We start from the raw sequence: 22584 nt of genomic DNA on the forward strand, positions 1-22584 counted from the left end.
TGAGACATATTTGATAATGCAGAACTTAAACGCGTTCAAAAGTGCAGTATTGATTTAAGAGAAGAAAAGGAAAGGTTCTGCAATCTAAAGTAAAGACAGTAGTAAAGACTAGGTGCTTGATGATTCTTCAGCATGAGAAGAGATTGCACTCAGTTATTCTGTTTGTCAATGTGGGGAATGTACTTTTACACATATGTCTCTTCATTTGTTTTTGATGTTTATAGATCTAGATTGCAGTCCTCTTTGACCCTTGTGCTCATGCAGTGGGGGCTGCTGAATACACCCAGTGCATGTTTTCTGTCCCTTAGATTATGACAAGAAATATGCCGACCTCAATTTTCATACATGGATTTCAGAGAAGTCCACAGAAGAACGACAAAGAAGCCATGTAAGTGGCTGTGGTAGCCAGATGCCACATGTTAGAAGCAATGTGGCTTTGCACCACAATAAAGAGAAACCACACACAGGAGAAGCTTTAAATCATAGCAGCAGTGCTGCCAGCAACCACTGCTATTGAGCAAGCTAGAGTAAGAGGTCAGAATAAGTCATTTTGAAATGTTTAAAGCCAGTTTGTAACATTAAAAACGTAATTTGTAAAAATGCGCCTTGGAGGTCTCAATGACTGTGTGCCCATAGAACTGAGAGATGCTAAGTATGGAACTCACAGTCTCTGAAGTTTAGAGTTCAACAGTATTACTTGCTGCATATATGAAAGCCACCTTTCCATTTTAAAAACCTACATATGTCTAAAACGCATAAATGTATAACTTGGTGTGGGAACGTCTTAGACATGTAATCCGCATTATTCTTGGCTAACGTCTTAAAAATAAAATTAATCTGTAAAATTTTAGAGTTTTTAGTTCAACTATCACAAGGATGTTTTTATGATTTTTAGAGAACTTGTTTATTCCCTGCATCGCTCCTGTCAAAATCTACCAGATTCTCAGCTCTACCCAGGAAGATGTGTGAATGACTATCAATAAAGCCTTTCTTGAGAGCAGAAAGCCTTCTGGTAGCACTTCCCTGATGTAGGATTCCTAAGAATCAGACAGGAAAAAGATTATTACAGGACATCACATGCCCTTGAAGTATCAGTCTGCTCTCATCAGAGGAATGTGGGGGGAGAAAAGGAAGTTGAGACAAACTGATGCACATTTAGGACAGGCAAGAACTTATGACTCTAATGTGCTTTAAACCTGTAACAAATTCATAATAGCACTAATACTAATAATGCTAATAATTTGCATAATTGCGAGAAGTAATAATAATAATGTTAATCATCATCAATGTTCACAAAGTTGATGAACCACTGAGCTTGGAAATGTAGGTGACCAACGTCACACAACCCTGGCATTCACCTGAGCGTGGCTCTAAAAATAAAGAAAAGGGAAACTAGGTCAGGATACCAGTCACTTTTAGTCACTGACAGCATTGACTAATTTCACAAGTTTTGTACTGCCTAAAACAATAACAAACCTCTAAACCTGCAATTCAGAAGACCTTGGCTGTCTTAGGAGTGGCACCACCAATTTGAACCAGTATAGGTCCATGGTCAAATATGAACTAATTTGTAATTGTAAATATATTTATATAACTCTTATGACCCCTGACAAGGCAATGAAGCACTATTTTCACGAGTAGCATCCTACTCTGGCAACTAAGATTAGTAGTTAGTAGGCTAGTACATTATGTGCATTAGTTGTGTTAGGTTTGTGTTCCATATTTCATGCATGTTTAGTATAGTTTGGATTTGGAGTAGGGCTAGGATGAATGGAATGGATTTGAAATGGGGAAGAACTTTGTTCCGTTGGGCAATTGGAAAGTGCAGGTGGAAATCGGCATGTTGCGCTGCTCGTGCTGATTTTTAGCGCTGCATGTGCTGATTTTTAGCGCTGGAAGCTTGTTCCGTGACCTCACGCACTGGGAAAATCTTGCTGGCTGCCCTCCTAGCGTCCCAAAATCACACTGGGAGATGCCAATTTTCCCTTGTGCTCACCAACTTATCGTTGACGAGCTGCACGCAAGAAAATACCAGTTAGCAGAATTTGTTTAGAACTCCGTGTTACAAGCATAAAGCGGAGTGGCTGAAATTCCACCAATTACGCCAGCAGGGTGGAGTTTATTGCCCACTCCTACTAAGTATTCAACTGAGGTCAGGTTTTTAATAAGTAAAACTCAAAAACAGATGATCAGACATTCTAAAGGAAATAAAAACAACTTTGTGTTTCTAGGTATATGTAATATTTAGTTTAATTTGACATTGACTTAGTTTCTTCCAGCTTTAGCTCACTAAACAAACACCTCTAAGAGATATAGGGCCAGATGTAGCAAGCAGTTTTGCCCATTCTGTGTCTATGGGAAAATGTGTTCGTACATATGGCCCATAATTTCCTAATGGTTTGCTCTTTTGAGTCACTTTATTACTTTCTAGAAAGGATTTTCACTCGCGTCCGTTTAATCACGTACTGATGGGAAACGTAAGCCTCTCGCTTTCGCCTTAGAAATGTGCATTAATCTGTTTTCTATTGCGTGGTGATGAAAACACTTTCTGCCAAAGATTACTGACTTCTTAACTCTGCCTTTGGCGTACACAGAACATAACTCTGACTTCTGGAGGCTGTTGCCTCAGCAAACTCTTGAGCTTCAAGTGTATCAGGCCCACATGATTATCCCAAATCATCCCCAGGCGAAAGCACAACGCACGCTTTCAATTTACCGAATAGTGCGACCCATTTGTGACCAAATTACGCAGGTGCAACAAATGACGTAACGAGGCAATGGAAAAGCGGCCCAATATAAACCCACACAGGCATCCGCTCAGCATGCCTCCCAGCCCCTATACACGGTTAGACAAGTTATTAAACTCGGTCACAATTTTCTGCTAGTCACGGACACATTAAGCGCGCGTAGGCACGAACCCCTGAGGACCCATCCTGGTGAATGGTAGGTACCCTGTAGTCTCTCCACCGTAAGTCACTTCCCTCCCCTGCTCGCGCCCAGGGATCATTGCTCTGCTGTGCTTACCTCATGAAACCCTCTCCGCGGCACTGTCTAACCATTCTTCAAATTGACTGCATGAGTCACCGCTACCATTAGGAGTCGGCCTGCCTCATGGGATCGTGACTAAGAAGCCTCCGTCCTCGCGCCGGAGTAATAACGCTAGGGCGCGCTGCACTGCAGGACTTAATACATCCCTGCGCGTAGGGCGCGCGCGCCATCAACGCAGCACGGAGGACCTGATGTCACATAAACTAACAGATGCACTACGTCTAGCGTTTGAAGGGACGTAGCATGGTTCTTAAGCGTTGTATAAAAAAAAGTTGAAGGACAGTATTTGGCGGAGGAGCCGCATGGCCACCTGTTCACAAAAGATGCACTGCCTTTGCTGTAAATGTCCAGCTCATGGCTAGATGTCTGTGGTGCACGGATCCTTGGGTGTACTTGTGCAACACTGCTAAATATATTTAAAAAAAACATTAGCGCAGAGGCCCGCAATGTTTCGAAGTTGCCCATCACTGGCTCTATCTTCTGGCTCATTTCTATACCACCCTATAATTACTGTCTCCTTATCACACCCATGCCCATTCTTTTTCAATCTTCCTTTCTTAATTTAGCATCAATTTCCCTACCTTCCTTCTTTCTTTTCCGTCTTTCTCTCTCTTGCTCTCGGTCAGTGTTGGATAATGAAACTTAAGTCTTGCCTCCAAAAACCAGTGCTGTGCCAGTGCTTCTTTTGTAAAAGAGTGAGTGCTGGTGCTATTAAATGTCGGAGAGACAAATGTCAAGGCTGCATAGTCCTGGATCCACTTCCTGCCTCTTTAATCCAGTGCCAGACACTCCCTGCCCCGTCATCTCACTCTTCTGGTTTCCTGCTTTCTCCATTTGTGACGGTTTTTCAGTCTTTCTCTTCCTCTTTCTTTCCCCTTTGTGTGTTTCCCTCTCTTACTCTCAGGAAATGTCTGATGAGGAAGGATACGTGTGGGTGGCTCCCACCGGCAACCACTGGCTCAGGTTAATCAGTGGCTGGTGCCACCAGCTGACAGTACTGCCATAAATGAAGTACTGACAAACAGGCCACTTTTGAAGGCATAGTTTTCAACTACTTGGAAAATAATATTAATTTCCAAGTACTTATAGTGGTAGAAACCTGACTTTGACTCTCCATTTAGTCATAAATATGTGGAACTGAAATTGGACAGGTTCAGCAACTAACTATTCACAGAGGGATTCTGAGTGACATCACAGGGACTAAACGAGGAGCTTTAGTTACCTAAGCTGTCACTTATCTGTCTGAATCTTTATAAAGTACAATAAAGTTATAAAGTAATGGAGCTCTGGGAAAGGTGAGGGTACAAGATAGATGCATACTGGGAAATATGAGTGCAGGTATAGAACTGGGCAAGTAGAAGAGCCTCTGTGACATTGGTTTAGCATCCCTGGGATACTAAAGGATGAAGAATTGCTTGAAGAGGTGTGTCTGGTTGGCATGGGTGAGGCCCCAGCCAGGCAGAACCTACTACTCTCATCAGGAGTGGGTGATTACACTCACAGTAAAACCTGCGCTCACCCTTGGGTAGCTTGGCATTGACCAGTCAGGCTTATCAAAGGGTGCAATGTGTACATCATTGGCACAGCACCCTTGCACAATAAATACACAGCATCACAAAAGAGACTTCAGACGAGTTGTTATGTAAATAAAGTTTGTATTCAGCACACACATTAGTTAGCACAACATGAAAGTCCTGTAAATCTGGGCATAAATCATATTCATGAGTATCACTTGCAGTACTAGGTCCAACCGTGTTAAAAGCAATATTAGCAATGTGTACACTTGGGAAGTCTGCATTCCCTCCCAGCACTCTCATGCTCTGCAAAACTTTGACAGCGCGAGACCCACCCCAGCAAGTATCCCAGTTCAGTATCACACAATTCTAGGGTGCACTATGGTTCACAACGTTAGCAGCAATGTGTACACACAGATAATTCCAGCACTTTTAAATAGCTCCATGGCCTAGGCCACATGGGTGAAAACCAATGTCAACCATGATAGTCTTTTGGCAAGCAAACAACGTGTACGGCAACACTGCCATGCGATGTAGACATTTACAGGCAGTAACTCCCACACACCCACTCCACACCACTATGCACCATCTCCCTTAAAAAGTTCACAGCCTAGAGTGTGTCGAGTGGACTTTTAAGGATTTGGCCAGGTGCATTGTGGAAATTCTAGTTCCAAACTTTCAAGGACAATCTCAGACCTTCTAGACCCTTGAATTTGTGTTTTGGACACTTTGAACCCCCAAGGGGAACTTCAGAATGAAGTTCCAGAGGTTTGAAGAAGTTTGGGGTAACTTTGGAAAAAACTTTCTTAAGATGACCGACCCATCAACAAGAGTCAAACTGCTGCCCAAGAACCTTGACCCAGCCTGAATTTCAGGTCCGTCCTGCTGGAGCTCTGAAGCTTTTCCCCATTGACAAGACTTCCAGGAGTTGACCAGGAGCTTGTGCTGAGCCAAGCCGACGATGTTGCATCAAATCCCGGCCTGACAAGAAGCCTCGCCCAACGACAAGAGAGAAAGCTCCAGAAAAATGACTAAGTCCGAAGGCCTCCTGCTCAGTGTATCCAAGCCGGGCTCTATCGCGGTTGGCCTCAAATTGTGACTTAGGGCCTGATTCCAACTTTGGAGGACGGTGTTAAACCGTCCCAAAAGTGGCGGATATACCACCTACCGTATTACGAGTCCATTATATCCTATGGAACTCGTAATACGGTAGGTGGTATATCCGCCACTTTTGGGACGGTTTAACACCGTCCTCCAAAGTTGGAATCAGGCCCTTAGTCTGGTAAAGCACGACCAGATGTCACCGGTTGGGGCTATTGGTTTTTAGCACATTTTTGATTTATATTGGAGTTTTGTTGTTCTGGTGTAATTTTAAAGATACAAATATTTCCTATTTTTATAAATTGGTGTGGGATTTTTATTGTGTGTTGTGTCTTATTTAATGTATTGTGTTTGTAAATGCTTTACATACCTGTCTTCTGAGTTAAGCCTGCCTGCTCGCAGCCAGCTACCAAGGTTTGATTGAGGGGCTAATGTAGTGAGACCTTGACTGGACCTTATATTACGTTGGTGGCCTTATTACTAGTGGTAGGTGCATACTTACCCCTACTAATAATCCACCTTTGCTGTTCAGTAGTTTGGATACGTACTTGTGTTTGAACTATACCATACAGTAAAGTAAGTTAAGATCTGTAAATATCCACTAAACCGACTTAGAATTAAACTTTTGATTTAAATTTTTTGAAATTTGGACTAAAACTGATTTTTAAACCATCCTTTTGATTTCTCTAAATTTGTTCTATTACTAATTTGTAAAGCTTGTATGGCCCAAAATCAGGGATACAAGGAGCTGGATCTGGCTAAGCTGAACAAACTCACAGTGGGTGAGCTTAGGGTTCAGTGTAGGTCCAGAGGGCTACCACATAGCAACAAGATCAGGAAGGTAGGGTTGATTAGGTCCCTTAAGGCCTGGGCACAGACAGCTCCAGAGAAGGAAGGGTGGATGATGACACCTCATCTATTTCTTCCAGTACTAGATTCAAACGTCCAGGTAGGGGAACGGGGAGAGGCTCCCCCACAGGAAAACCGGATCTGTCACTTGAAGAGAGAAAGCTTTAGGCTCAGTTGGAAGCCCAAGCCATTGAGAAGGAGAAACTAGTACTAAAAAAGAAGAAGTGAGCAAGGGAAGATGTTAGACCTGACACACTGAGATGGTGTTTCCCCAAACATTTTTTATTTTTCACGTAGGTTTTGCTGATTCCCCTCTAGTACCCTTAGGGCCCTGGGCACTTTCCCACTGTACGTATAGTGTGAAACTGCACACAAGTCTTCCCACCTATGTTGGAAAGTGGCGCTGGCCTATCTGTGCGCACAAGCACCTATGGTGCTTTAAATCTGTTACTTGTCTGACCTGGCAGGCCTGTGTGCGCACTTGTACCTTTGGTGCTTTTACACCTGTCCAGCTTGCCAATGCAGGCTTGTATATGCACAAGGGCTCGTTTGCCTAGAAAGTAGAATGCATGCGTGTTGTCACTGCATAGGAGAGCTGCTCTGCCCATAGGTTAACATGAGAGAAGTGTTACAGTTACTCCTAGCTGCAACAGTGGGCTGCAGCAGAGCAGCCTCATGTTGTTTACTATTGTTGGATTTATCTTGACAAACCCCTTTTTATGGTAAAGGTGGTTTTGTCAATAATAATGGAGAAATGCCACTTTCTCTGCCCTATAGCACACAGTGTGCTTTTTAATTTGACTGAAGTCCACACTGGGGGATGCCTGAGCATATCTGTGTATTCCCTAGTGACAGCTATAACACTTGGGCACACAACTGGAATGAAGTCCTCTGCCATTTGTGGGCCGGGCTGGTAGATTGGAGGGAGAGGTTCTGACACTTGGCCTCTCGCAGCCAAATCATGTCTCCACTTAGGATTAGGATCTGCATTCACCAGCCCCGTATCAGACAGGTCTGAAATTAAGGGGAGACATCTGTGGTTTAAAGGAGAACCCGCTGAACCTCCCCCCCGACTTCAAAGACACTATAGTACAACTACCGGTGCTCCACTGCAGCAAAGGAGAGATACACTTGCAGGAACATGGTGCACACTGCCAGAAGAATCTGTTGTGCACAAGGAGTAATTACTGCCCTAGGAAGGAACTGTGCACCCTTCCTGCATCGTGGCTGGCCTGGGCAAACTGGTTGCTGCTGTGTGGCACTCTGAAGTGTGCTCTCCAAGGGCTTGATGGGTTGCCTCCTGTTCTTTTGGGCGTTCTCATGGACCTCAAAGGTGTCCCGCAAGAGATCTATACTTTCTACCTGTGTCTGGAGAACAGTGCCCTCTTAAGTGCCCAGATCGTCTGCTGGACGTCACCTGGTAGCTGCGGTGCAGGTATGGAACTAATTATTGGTGGCAGCAACGAAGAAGATGATGCTGGGATGTCCAGGGGTGGTGGTTTTCATCCCAGGCTTCCCAAAAGAATAGTTCTCATGCATGTAGCAAAGGAGGGCATTGATACATGACTGACTGCATTTGAAAGGGCCCTTAAAATGAGAAAGGTGCACTATTGGGGTCACTCCTGTGAGAACTGATACCAATAGCTGGGAGGAATAGGCTCCTGACCCTAGGGGGGGTGGCTGTAGAATCCTACACAGACATGAGGAAATGTCTGTTCAGAAATGAGGGTCTTACCCCAGAACAGTACAGGGTGAAGTTCAGGGACATACAGAAAGTGGACTTTGTAAATGTCTCAGTGAAGGCACTATAGGGCTTGATTAAGAGTAACCAAGTGAGTACTTATGAGGAACTGTATAATTGAATTCGCAAATAGTACATCCTGACTCATTGTATACAAGAGATGTTACGCAGGATCTAGTGGACTCAAAGTTGTTTAGTCCCAGCAAACTAGGAGAGACAGCTGATGAGTAGGTAAAAACCCACCTTTCTAATTAACACCAGGGAAGTGATCAAAAGAAAGGACAAGTATCCTCCCATTGGGAAATCCCACGGGAAAGAATGTCAAAAACAGAAAGAGTCCTCATAAGACCCACATAAACCTGCACAAGAGGCAGGGACCTCGAGCCAAGTCACTTTCAACAGGAAGGGGTATCTGGGGAAGATCCTACAAAGGCAGGAAAGTTCTGTGACCTGATGAAAGCAGGTCAGTGTTTGGACTGTTATCAGCCAGTACACAAGAGAGGAGATGCTGTCTGCGCAAAGAAGCTATCCACTGGTGGACAGTCACTGTGGATTGCTACTGTAGGTCTGGAGGTAGAGATGGGGAAGGAGTTTACAGAGGCAATCTTAGTGTCATTGGATGGGGTGGATATTGCAACCCTGACCACCTTGCTTCCCAGCATAGAGAGGTAGAGGCAGAGGCCTAAAATCAATGGAACGGAGGTTGAGGCACTGAGAGATACAGGAGCCAGTTTGACTGTGGTCACAGAGAAGCTGGTTTCTCCACTCAAATCATACTTGGTGTGTATCACCAGGTAACCTAAGCAGAGAGCAGAGCTAAACTCCATCCAATCGCAATTGTGAGTTTAGAATGGGGAGGAGTGAAAGACCCTAAGCAGGTAGTTGTGTCTCATGCACCCCAAGTGAAATGCCTACTGGGAAATGATCTTGAAGCATCTGACTGGTCAGGGGTGGAGAGAATGGTCCATGAAAGGAGACTGGATCTCCCTGAGTGGGTAAGTGCTATGGCCAGGCCACAGACTGCTCAGCAGGGAAAGGCCGAGCACTTGGACTCTGGAAGAATGGGCCTAGCATCCAATGATAAGAAAAAGGGCATTGGGTCTTGTGAGCCAAGCCAGGGAATCTCTAGAAGTGTAGAGGACTCTAACCCTGAGGGGGAGGATCTGATCTCTGAGGGTGGAATTCTACCCCGCAAGATCTGTCTGACCTTCTCTAGCTCCCCCCCCCACTCATAGAGACTGGCTGTTTGCAGCGAAGAGAATCTCTGACTTAGATTGTAGTAACGGTTCGGATAGGTGCCTTAGAATGTGGGAACCCTTTTTGGCTTTCTATAGAGCCATCTCCTCCAGGCATCAGGATACTGTGAATTAATTAGACTCCACCCTTTTTGACTCCTGAGATCTGATTCTGGTAAGAGTCCAATGATTAAGTCTTGAGATCGAACAGCTAGGAGGATGGGAGCGGACTCGTGCTGCCCCTCCCCCCAAGGCTGATGGGGGCCATTCGTTCCTTCACTGACACTGGAGCACTAGAGCCATGATCAAGGCTGGGGCACGCTGCGGTCTCTTGTCTGTCTCTTGTTACATAGCAGAACTAAAAAAAAAAAAAGATCTGTCTGACTTAACATAATTGATAGGAGCTGGTGGACCCACCAGAGAGGAGGTTTGTCAGGGACAACAAGAGTGCCTTGAGGGCCTGAGGCAGACCACCTCTAGGCAAGAGAAGGGTGATGTCAGTGGATTCTACAGAGCCTACTGGGAGGATGGAGTCCCATATACTGAGGCCAGAGACCCCAAAGAGGGAGCCACCAGGAGGATGGTGGTATCCAGAGGTACAGATGACATCCCCTTGACAGGTCATTTGGGTCAGAATAAGAATTGGAACCGGTTGGTGAACCATTTCTATTGGCCCAACATGTCTGCCAAAGTGAAGGAGTTCTGTAGTTCATTGTGTAACCTGTTAGGCCAGTGGCAAGACAGAGAGCAAACCAACGGCTCCCTTGATACCACTGCCTGTGGTAGGGACTCCTTTTGAGAGGGTTGGGATAGACATTGTTGGTCCCCTAGACCCACCAACTGCATCAGGGAACAGATATAGCTTGATAGTATTGGACCATGCCACAAGGTATCCTGAGGCCATTCCCCTGGGTGGCTAGGGCCCTGCTTGGTGTGTTGACCAGAGTGGGTATCCCAAAGGAGGTTGTTTCAGATAATGGCACAAATTTCATGTCCAGCTCTCTGAAAGCGATGTGGAAAGAATGTGGTGTCACCTATAAATTCACCACCCCATATTATTCCCAGATGAATGGTTTGGTAGAAAGGTTCAATAAGACCCTGAAGGGCATGATCAATAGTTTTTTCGACAAACTCAGGAGGAAATGGGATGTTCTCCTCCTGTGCCTACTGTTTGCCTACAGGGAGGTCCCACAAAAAGGGGTTGGCTTTAGCCACTTTGAACTGCTGTTTGGGCACCCTGTAAAAGGCCCATTGTGCATGGTGAGAGAATCTTGGGAAAAGACTCTCAAGAAAAGGACAAGGTGCTAGATCATGTACTAGCCCTGAGATGTTGCATGGTAGAGTACATGTACAAAGCAAGCAGAAACCTGATAGAATGTGTTTGAAAAAAGCACGGAGGAACCTGTAGGCCAGCCAAGAGCTCCATGAAGCTCTAGTATGACTAGAAGGCTACTATGCCTAAGTATAAACCAGGACAATTGGTGTGGGTGTTGGAACCTGTGGCTGCTCAGCCCCTCCATCACAAGTGGTCTGTGCCCTATCGAGTCCTTGAGAGGAAGGCTGAAGTTACCTATCTGGTAGACTTTAACATGCCCAGGAAACCTCACAAGGTGACCATTAATGTCAATAGGTTGAAACCTCACCAAGACAGGACAACATGCTGATGTTCACATATGAAACAGGAAAAGAGTAAACTGGGCCACTGCTGGACTCCTCTCCAGCAATGTGCAAGATGGATCAGTGGATGGAGTTGTACTCTCTCCCAAATTGGCAGGCCAACAGCACAGAGACTGTAAGCAGGTGCTAGAACAGTTTGTTGGGCCGTTCTCCCTGACCCCTGGTCTCACCACTTGGTGTGTCCATGACATCTACACGGGTGACAGCCTGCCTGTCAAAAACAAGTTGTTCATGTTGTCTGACCAGGTCAGAGCCAGCATCAAAGGTAGCTACAATACTGGAATTTGGGTAATTGAGCCCTCTGACAGTCCGTGGGCCAGTCCAGTGGTGCTGGTACCCAAACCTAGTCCAAGGGGGAAAAGAAAGAGCTGAAGTTCTGTGTGGACTACAGAGGACTGAATGCAGTCATGAAGTCTGGTGCTCACCCTAAACCTAGAGCTGATGAGTTCACTGATAAGTTCTAAGGTCTGCTAAGCACCTGAGTACTGTACATTTGATCTGACCTCAGGTTACTGGCAGATTGCCATCAGTGAAGAAGCAAAGGTCAGCATTCTCCGCTCCAGAGGGACATTACCAATTTAAAGTAATGCCCTTTGGCTTAAAGAATGCCCCTGCCACCTTCCAAAGGTTGGTGAACAGAGTCTTGTCTGGGCTGAAGCAGTTTAGTGCAGCTTCTCTGGATGATATAGCAATGTGCAGTTCCACCTGGGAGAATCACTTAAACCACCTGAAGGAAGTGCTTCAGGCCCTGCAGCAGGCATTGCTTAGAAATAAGGCCAGTAAGTGCCAAAAAGGGAAGAGTTCAGTTGTGTACTGGGGTCACCTTGTAGGTGGAGGCCTGGTACAACCTCTCCAGGCCAAAATCCAAGCCACATTGGATTGGACCGCTCCTGCAACCCAGATACAGGTCAGACCCTTCTTGGTCTGACTGAGTATTATAGAAGACCCGAATATTATAGAAGACCCGTTGTGGCTCCCCTGACAGAACTCACCTCTAAAAAGTGGCCGAAGAAAACCATGTGGACCCCAGAGTGTCAGAATGCCTTTGACACTCTGAAAGAGGCTATGGGGGTCATTCTGACCCTGGCGGCCAACGACCGCGGGAGCACCGCCAACAGGCTGGCGGTGCTCCCATGGGCATTCTGACCGCGGCGGTACAGCCGCGGTCAGAAATGGGAAACCGGCAGTGTCCCGCCGGTTTCCCGCTGCCCATGGGAATCCTCCATGGCGGCGCTGCAGGCAGCGCCGCCATGGGGATTCCGACCCCCTTACCGCCAGCCTGGTTCTGGCGGTTTTCACCGCCAGAACCTGGCTGGCGGTAACGGGTGTCGCGGGGCCCCCTAACAGGGCCCCACCAAGATTTTCAGTGTCTGCCAAGCAGACACTGAAAATCGCGACGGGTGCAACTGCACCCGTCGCACCCCTTCCACTCCGCCGGCTCCATTCGGAGCCGGCATCCTCATGGAAGGGGGTTTCCCGCTGGGCTGGCGGGCGGCCTTCTGGCGGTCGCCCGCCAGCCCAGCGGGAAACTCAGAATAACCACGGCGGTCTTCTGACTGCGCAGCGGTATTCTGACGGCGGGACTTTGGCGGGCGGCCTCCGCCGCCCGCCAAAGTCAGAATGACCGCCTATGTGTTCAGCACCAGTGTTACTGGTCCCTGACTACAAAAAGGCATTTGTGGTTCAGGCAGATGCTTCAGAACATATGACTAGGGCAGTGTTGGCACAGGTAAATGAGGAGGGCCTTAATCAGCTAGATGCCTTCATTAGCAGGTGGCTTCCTCCCCACAAAACAAAGGTGGAGTGCCATTGAGGGGAAGCCTTTGCTGTGGTTTGGCCCCTGAAAAAGCTGAGACCATACCTGTTTTTGGTTTGCACTTACCACAGACCTCTCTGATGGCTCATGCAAATGAGGGTAGAGGCGAATCCAAAGCTATTAAGGTGGTCCATTTCTCTACAGGGCATGGACTTCACAGTGGAGCACAGACCTGGGGTTGCCTATGCCAATGCAGATGGACTGCCCATTTCATTTTTTCCTCTTGTAGATACTTAGCTCCATAGGCTGACATTGAAATATTTTATTTAAGTAGAAATATTTCTAGGAAGGAGCTAGAAATGCCATTCAAGGGCTCAGAATATCAGTGTATCTGAGCAGGGCTCCATCACGGCCAGCCTCAACTTGTGACTTGGTTCCGGTCAAGCGTTACCAGATGTCCCCAGTTGGAGCTATTGGTTTTTAGGCACTAGAAAGCACTTCATATCTCTGGGTCCTTATATTGATGTCATTTAATGATACAAATATTTCCTATGTTTATAAATTGATGTGGGATTTTTATTTTGTGTTGTGTCCTACATATTTAACTCCTGAGTTAACTGCTTTACATACCAGTCTCCTGAGTTAAGCCTGCCAGCTCACAGCTAGCTACAAAGGGTTGAGCCATAGGCTAATGTAGTGAGAACTTGACTGGAACTTATACTGCATTAGTGGCACCTCCCAACACTCAAATTCTGCCATGCTTTGAAAATGCGAATTATATTGGAATGCACAATATAAGTGATCAATTTAGGTAAATATGTTTTGATTTTTCATTATATTGCCACATTCTAGAACCCGTCAGGGAAAGTAGTGTTTTTGTAAATATTGTTCATAGGTTCCCTTATGTATTTGTATATCTTTAAATGTAATAAATTTGTCATTCATAATAAATAAACTGTTTTTTTTATGGCCTGCTTTAAGGGCTATTGCCATGTTGGCATAACCAGGAGCACTCCTGTGAAAATGGTTTCCCCAAATAGCCTATGTCAACTTGGATCATTGCCTTTTATATGTTTCCTGTCAGATTTTGTGCGTCAAACTTTGTGGTGATGTTAATGCTTTTTTTTTTTTTTCAGCAGGACTCAACACCATCATCCACACATTCCCCCTCCACATAGTTTACCATCATTATATTCTCTATGATCCTGCTGGATAGACTTCAGGTGATAATGTTGTTCACCTTGTCTACCTGCTCTCAGTCATCAAATTGATTACATTTTGAGGGAACTTCTTAAATTATGCCACTAGTGTGTATGTAACTTTTAAGATCCTCATAACATTGATTGAAGAGAGAGAATATCTGTTCATCAGTGGATACATCAAAGCTGACAAACGCTTAACTGTTAAAAATAGATAATGTAATAAGATAATAAGGTCAGTGGGCCTGTATCTTTCTGCACAAATGATATGTGGTCACAAAGCCTAGGAGAACTGCCAACCCCAGTCAACAAAGTGCAGCCTGTATGCAGTTTTAAAGACCTGGCAAAATAAACCTTTTGCCACACCTAAACCATCCATTTTACTTCATACGTGACCCCTAGATTAGGCCCTAAACAGCCCATAGGGCAGGGTACAGTGTATTCAAAAAGTTGAACATGTACCTTTAAGTTTTACATGCCCTAGTCTTAAATTCATTGTTCACTACTGCAAGTCCTACCTCTCCCATAAGATAAAATTAGGTTAGCTTATTTCATTTCAAAAGTGCTATTTTTCAATTGGGTAATAAAGTGAAAACATCATTCAAGTAAACTCCAATACCAATTTAGGAAAACAGACTGAAATGTAATAAATTATTTGAGTCCAAAATGACAAAAATCCAATCAGTAGAACGACAGGGATGGCTTGCAATGCAGAGTTTGGCGTCAAGGTTGCATTGCGTAGCAGCAGCTCTGAAGAAGCTGTGGGGCTGTGATGTGAAGTCTGGTGCCATCAAAGGTACCATCTACAAGGGGCTTGCAAAGCAAAGGCCTGCATCGAGGATGCATCTTGGCATGACCTTTCCAAGGAAGGAGCTCGCTGCAATGTGAGGTCCTGTGTCAGGGATGCATCACACTGTGGCGCTTCCAAAGTGGCTGTGAGGAAATGCATTGTGCTTCATCATTTCTGCTCACAGAGCTACAGCTGGGCTGGCAAAGTCTAGATGCTGGGTTCCAGGTGGTAAGATGACCCTCACTGTCCTTGAGATTTTGATTAGGATGCCAGATAACTAGTCCTTGGAGTCACTCTGATGGTCCTGGATTCAGGATGTAGGTCCAGTCCTTTTCACTCAGGCAGCTGGGCAGCAGGGTAGCAGAGTAGTAGTCCTTCTTGCAGGGTAGCACAGCAGTCCTTCTGAGTTTTCCAAAGGTCCAGAAGTGTACTGAAGAGATAAGTCTGAGGGTCAAATATTTATTCCTGGTCCTCAGCGCCAGCCTCCACATCGAAAGCTCTTTGTCATTCTACTGTTTGGATTTTTTGTGGATTTTTGTTGTTTTATTCTTAACTAATTTAATTGCACTCTATTTTTCAAAATTGGTGTGGAATGTTTCTTGTGTAGTGTTGCCACTTTATTATTGTTTGAAATGCTAAATAAATATGTTGCCTCTAATTTAAGTCTGACTGCTTTTTTGCCAAAGAGCCAGAGGGTTATGCACAGGTTAATTTGGTGTTTGCTTGTCTTGTGCCCTGACAAGGATTGTGGTTGCTGCTTGAGTAGGGTTTCACCCCCCCACAAACAGTAATCCAATTTCATGCAGCGGTCAATTGTGGTGTATGCAGCTGATATTTCAAACAGAATTGGTGCTGACTGCCCATCACCATGACTGGACATCATGTAAAAGGTGTTTCTGCTCTATAAAACGTTGCAGTTGTTTTGTGGCCTCTTTTTCTAGGATTTTGCTGAGAAATAAAATGTGGGCAATACCATTGAATCTGGAGTTGTTTTTAGTAAATGTGTGATAATAGCTTTCTTGAGTGGTGTAGGGTTGGCATTATCAAGGGTTGATGCAGTCATCACAAAAGGGAGGTCTGAATGAGAGTTCTGATAACCTTTTTCTTGTATGTCACAGTACAATGTTCTGTAGACATGTTAAACACTTTGCTTGTTGATGCTCTACTCAATACCTCTTTCAATGATATGATATGAAAGTTATGAACAATAATAATTGAAGCAGCAGGTAAATGGAGGAGGGATTATGTTAGAGTTTGGGGGAGGAGGTTACTCTGTCACAAATGTGACGGATACCCCGTCTGCCGTACTACAATTCCATTATAGCCTATGGAACTTGTAATACGGTGGACAGGATATCCGTCACGTTTGTGGCCGAGTAACCCCTCTGCTAAGCTCTAAATCAGACCCTTAGTTTGAAGAAAGAAATGACTTCACTGTAGAGTTGAGAGGAGGTATGGTGTTTTTTTTTGAAGACTTCTTAGCTATATGCCCCCTTTGACTAACCTCTTATATTTTTCTAGTCAGCAGTTGCTAATGTTTTTGTTGCCTTTCTTCAAGTTGACAGTATCTTCTATTTAGTGTTAACTAATTATTTATTAGGTAAGTCTCCGATTTTGATTTCAATGATCTCTTAGGAGCCAACTTGTTGAGTGTTTTGCTTGTTGTGGTAGAGTGCTTCAGGGTTAAGAGCAGTGCATGGATTCTTTCTTATCACTTTGTAGTACTCGCTCAAGTCTTCTATGATTATCTTTTTTGTGGTTCTCATTTAGGCAAGATTTGTGTTCAACTTGCTTTCAAGCAAAGGTTAATAAATTATGTCTGCCTAGCTAGAAGGATATTATAAAGTAGATTAGAGGTTGTTTGGTTAGTTCAACTGTTTAATATTGTCAGAGAACACTAACGTGAGCGTGAGACCACAGTGTTGGACTGGGCTTTCGGGCATGTCTGACAATCTGGCACTGCCAGATGTGCCACAGTTTAAGAGCAAGTGTGTGAGTTGGTGTTTTGGGGCCCGTCAGGGCCAATGGGTTCAAGAAAAAATGCCCCACATGCTTCGCCTTTTGAGCTGGCCCATCTGGTGGTGTCCAACTGCTTGAAAGGCCAGTCTCACACTATGGATTGGGCCATTCACCACTTGCCTAACCTCCAAGACTATCATATTTTTCAGTATGTCTCAGGCATATTTGGAGTTAGGTTTGTCTGGCCAAGTTTTAAAGTCTTTCAGTATCAAGACTTTCTCTGCTGTGGATTGTAGAACCTCAGCAATAGATCACTGTAATTAGTAGCAAGCTGTTTGGGTTGGTAGTACTTAAAACCGATCCATACTGAAATAAGCTGTATGCTGTGCTAGGAATCTCCATATAACCAAGTCCTGAGTGATGAATGAGAGCCACCTCTCATCCTGTCTTGGATACCCTTTTCCTGGAACACTAAAAGAAATACTGGGAAATCACTCACTTGAAGATAATAACCAAGCTCTCACCAAACCACAGTTCTGTTAGTTCCAATATCTGCAGGCCATTTGTGCCAATAAGGTCTGTAACCTTAGCGGGGTGTTTCTGAGAACAGCAGTAGCTGAGGAGGCCCACTTTTAGGTCAGTATGAGAGCTTGGTCGTAGGTGGGCACTATCAAGTCTTTGAGCTTTGGATTGGACTGTACTATTGTGCACTGCTAATTACCCCCGATATTCCATCACTCATGAAAACTTCTATGATATCATTGATAATAACACTGTAACATTTGTAGTAAAGGTATTGGTGATACCATTGTGTGCCATTAAAATACTCACTACAGCAATTTACTTGTGACTTTCGTTTTACTCAGCGGGATATAGATCGCTTAGAGTGAGAAGAATTTGATTAGAATTTTCAGGGGGTTGCTACACCGTCCCGGTCTGCTGCACTGTGGCGAAAGGACTCAGAAACCTTCCTTGATACGCGTTGGGAGGAAGAATCTGTATGACAGTAAAATCTTTACTTTCACTGGAAGTGTCCTGACCTTTCTTGTGGCTACAAGAATTAGTTTGATTTAATTAATGGTTTTTCCCGAAACCATGGTCGGACCGCCACGTTTTTGAGCCTCAGTGTTTCGGGACTTGTTTGGTGAATATATATATATATATATATATATATATATATATATATATTTAAAAAAACAAAGGTTACAGGAACGTTATAGTTAGGCTCATATTTCAAATGTATAAAACCATTGAAATTCACAAGTTATAGTAAGAGTCATCTCAAGTAACTATAACTTGTGCCCTAAGGTAACTATAACTTGTGCCCCAGTCATGCAGTTTTTTTGTCAAAAATGTTACTGCAAATATTACATTTATATTATCAATGATGTTATCAAATATGTCATGAGTGCCATAATTTGTGGGGTAATTAGCAGTGCATGCCGATGGCGCGAGTTATAGTTACATTAGGGCACGAGTTTTAGTTACTTGAGATAACTATAACTATAACTGGTGAATTGCGATGGTTTTGTACGTTTAAAATGTGAGCCTAACTATAACGTCTTTGTAACCTTTGTTTTTTTCAGTGAATTTCTATGTTTGTTATTGTATAGCGTTTTTCTTTATTATACATTAATTCAATCACTGCCGCGGACAGCCGGAGGCCAGGCCCTGAGGCCATCCCCCTTTAGGCACTCAACCTGTGCACATTGGAGGTTGCCCGCAAGACCTGGCCTTCAGCCAGACCCAGAGGCCAACCCCCCTAACCACCAAACTTCACGCTGTGCACGACCCGTTGGCCATGTGCAGTGAGAGCTGGCCGCAGCCACTCCGGGTGTGAGAGGGTGTATCTGGGGGTGAGAGTGTCTGTCTGGGTGCGAGATTGCGTACATCAGTGTTTTAGTGGGTGCATCAGTGTGTGTGCAGGTCTGTGCGTGGGTGCATGAGGGTTTTAGTGGGTCTGTGAGTGGGTGCGTGAGTGTCTGAATGGGTCTGTCAGTGGGTGCATGAGGGCTGACTAGGGCTGTGAGTGGGCACACAAGGGTCTGAGTGGGTCTATGGGTGGGTGCGTGAGTATCTGAGTGGGTCTGTGAGTGGGTGCATAAGTGTTTGAGTGAGTGGAAGAAAGAGATTGAACGAGAGTGAGAGGAGAAAGAGATAGAGAGTTTTTAAGCCTCTGATGTATGATATACTTTACATTATATATTTCTTCAGTTTGAAGAGAAAAATGTATTTGCCATTTACAAATAGTAAGATCATCATTCAGTATGAGCCTTAAACATTTGCAGTTGAAAAAAAATTAACGAAGGGAAATGTCTCGGGATACACCTGGAGTCAAACCCTTCACTCTCAGTGAGAAGGTCATTGACCCTCATCATTTGGCTATTTCATTTTTTATATTGCCTTTTCATTGCCCTTTATAGACTATCTGGGACCGCGGAGGGAACCTCAAGGCCTCCCCCACTGTCCCTGCCGAATTTTATTTTGTTTCGCACTTTACGGGCTATCTGGGACTGCGGGAAGCCTCAAGGCCTCCGCCCTGGTCCCAACTGGCTCCTACCTCCTGCGTGAGCCGGCATTGCTCCAGCAAGCAGGTAGCTGCTTTTCATAGCAGGTAGGATAGATGAAAACTCCTCTTTGTGACAGAAGGACCTGTTTAACAGGTCCCGGTGTCAGAAAGTAGAGTTATGTTTGCTGTGACTTGGCTGCAGCTGTCAAAGCTGCAGCCAAGGCACAGTATGTCCTGGGGGTGAGCACCCCTGGACATAGCAGGAGCTGGTGCTGCGGCGTGGCAGTCCCCTAGGCCATCAGTGGCTCCCCCAGGGGGGGGCCACCTGGGCCCCCTCCTGCGAACAATATACCGGGGAGGTGGTGGTTCCTGGGGCTTCATGGGTCTGAATCGGACCCCCTTTCTTTTTTTTTAAGATTTGCTCTGGGGAGGTGGTGGTCCCCAGGGCTGCGGTGGGGGGTGGGGACGCATGGCATTCACACCAAATCTGTTCAATACCCCAGGGAAGTGGTAGTTCCCAGGGCTGCGGGGGTGTATTTATTCAATGCCCTGGGGAGGTGGTGGTCCTTGGTGCTACGGGGGGGGGCCGTGCACCCCCTTCATTATTATTGCTTAAAGCCCCGGTGAAGTGGAGAAGGCTGACGGGCCTTTGCCCAAACAATTTAAATATAGCCTTCTGGAGGTGGTGGTCCTGGGGTGCACAGGGCCACACGGTTCCTCTGCACATATTTTCTGCACCACCCAGGAGAGGTGGCAGTCCCCAGGGCTATGGGGGAGCCAGGTGCCCTCCCCACGTTACAAATAAACAATGCCTCCAGGATTTGGCCCACCTTGGGGCTTAAAAAGCCGAAGAGCGGGAGACCCACTTCTTTTTTTTATTTTTTATATGTGATGAATCCATGGATCCACTGCCACTCCCGCCAATTATTTTTTTTTATTAAAAAAAAGCTTTTTAGCCTTGGGGGTTTGGGACTCCAGGATCAGAGCTAAAGAGTCAGGGTGTTCGTACCCTGGCCCCTTTTGGTTTTTTAAATTATTTTTTTCTGGGACTCGGCTTCAGCTGAGTCCCAAAATGGCTGCCAACATTTCCTTGTTGAAGTGTTGTCAGCCAATCATATCTCAGCACGAGATCGGGAGGGGTTGCAAATCATTCACGTCCCTATATATGCAAATTTGGATTTCCATAAATTTCTCAAAAACTACTGAAAAGATTTACACCAAATAACAAAATAGGCTCTTTCTGGACCAAGAACGAAGTTTCTGCTAAATTTGGTGTAATTCTGTCCAGTAGTTTTGCCGCTATCGCTGTTCAAAAACCATATGGAAAAATGAATGGGGAAAATGTGTTTTGGGCACCCTCCTTTTTCTTACCCCCCCACTTGACGGATCACACTGCAACTTTCCAGATCGCAGCTGAAGTGAGTGTTGTATTCTCTTGGAAAGTTTCGTGAAGATTCGTCAATTGGCACCAAAGTTATTAGCAAAGTGCTCTTTCTATAGAAACAAAGTCCTAACTATAACTAGCTAGTGGCGGCCGCCAATAGGTTTTATATATATATATATATATATATATATATATATATATATATATATATATATATATATATATATATATATATATATATATATAAATAAAATTTCTCTGGTAGCAATAGCACCAGAGTTGTGGTAGTTTGCTCAGACTTTCCATAGGAAAGCATTTTTTGTTTTCGTATTACATTTGCTTTGATGCTGTTAAATGACTCTATATGAAACCTTCTAAAAAAAGTTGATCCTTTTTGACTCCTTCATAGAAAGTTTTGCACTATCCCATCAAACAGAGGCTAATAAAAAGGGCGATTCACAAAACAGTGCTTTATCATGTTAATTCCCTTTGCTCTCTGATACAGAAAAAACATGTGAATGGAAGTGCACCAAATTTGAAAGAACTGTACTCAGAAATAAACCTGTTTAGAAATTTTCAAGAAGTACATTTTAAAAAGATGCTTGGGTGGGCATGAAGGAGTTAACCTCCAGAAAGTTAGTGATACTTAAGATCGTTGGTGTCCAGAAATGCTGAGATTGGCTGTTTTAAAAGAAACAAGACAATTCTGATTGGTTGACAAAAACAAGAACAATATACTGTGGCAGCCATTACATATCTCAAAGGGATGGTCCCTGTGTCCTGAAAATGAATTTTAAAAAACATATACGGGGACAGGGTGAAGACACCTTGACCAGTCCCCTGTCCCCCATGGTGCAAGGCCCCCCCCCCCCACTTGATTGACCAGCAATCACACAGGCATCATGTTCTGTGTCTGGTAGCCATTACTGGACTCATGGACATGGTCCTGATTGAAATGCATTGTAGTGAAAGCCTGCTTCTGAGGGTCTCAAAAAAGGAGCTCAAGAATAATAACAGATTTTAGTCACAAAGTAAATAATTTCTTGGTGGTAGCATACTAAGTTTAGGAACTAAGGTGTTCTAAGGTAATTTCACTCTGTCTGAAATGCTGATCCTCTTTTATGAATTATTGAACCATATTGGAGGGAAAATGTCTTCTCTCATGATTTTCTCGTAGAGGTTATGGAAGGTGCTTTAGAAGCTCAGCCATGTGAGAGCAAAGCATGATATTCTGAGTAAAGCGCGTACTTCCAACAGCGGCAGCAACCTGTCAGTTGATGATTTCCCTATGTTCTATTGCTGCTTCCCACAGTGATGTAATGAACAACTAAAGGACCAAAATTCTGTAGTTATGACAAAAGTGTTGCCCACCTGAGCCCGGTCTTGATGGAATCGAAGTTCTAAAACTTCCAGCATTTCATATAGATGATACTGCAGTAATGAATAAAATGAGGAGTTTATTTTTGTCACACCAATTATGGTTAGTAGTCTAGAAAGCTAAACAGAGGACAACTTTTCTATATATTCTCAAATATTTTCATCAATGTTTACCTATTATTGATAAGGGGAGAGTGGACCAGAGCATAATTTTGCTCTGTATGTTTTCTATTTGTGACTGAATATGTCTGTGCCAAGTGGTGTCCCTGTCTTCAGACACATATATTCCTAAATACTTAATCCCTTCTGTAGCCACCAGTAGTCATTAAGGTATTTTTAGTAGTGCATTTTTATGAAGATGGGCTAGTCCAGTGATGCGGAGGGCCACTGGAACATGAACTTTAAAGCATGGTTTCTTTACCGTCGGCCTTTAAATTTCCTAGTG

The 22584-nt window shown here is 44.5% G+C and overlaps 1 protein-coding gene across 1 annotated transcript in view; it reads left to right on the plus strand.

The window, feature by feature from the left end:
- ALK (ALK receptor tyrosine kinase) overlaps positions 1-22584 on the plus strand; it is a 2590648-nt gene that overhangs the window by 1984799 nt on the left and 583265 nt on the right. The window lies entirely within an intron of this gene.

The sequence above is a fragment of the Pleurodeles waltl genome, chromosome 5 (assembly GCF_031143425.1).
Source record: "Pleurodeles waltl isolate 20211129_DDA chromosome 5, aPleWal1.hap1.20221129, whole genome shotgun sequence".
NCBI classification, from domain to species: Eukaryota; Metazoa; Chordata; class Amphibia; order Caudata; family Salamandridae; genus Pleurodeles; species Pleurodeles waltl.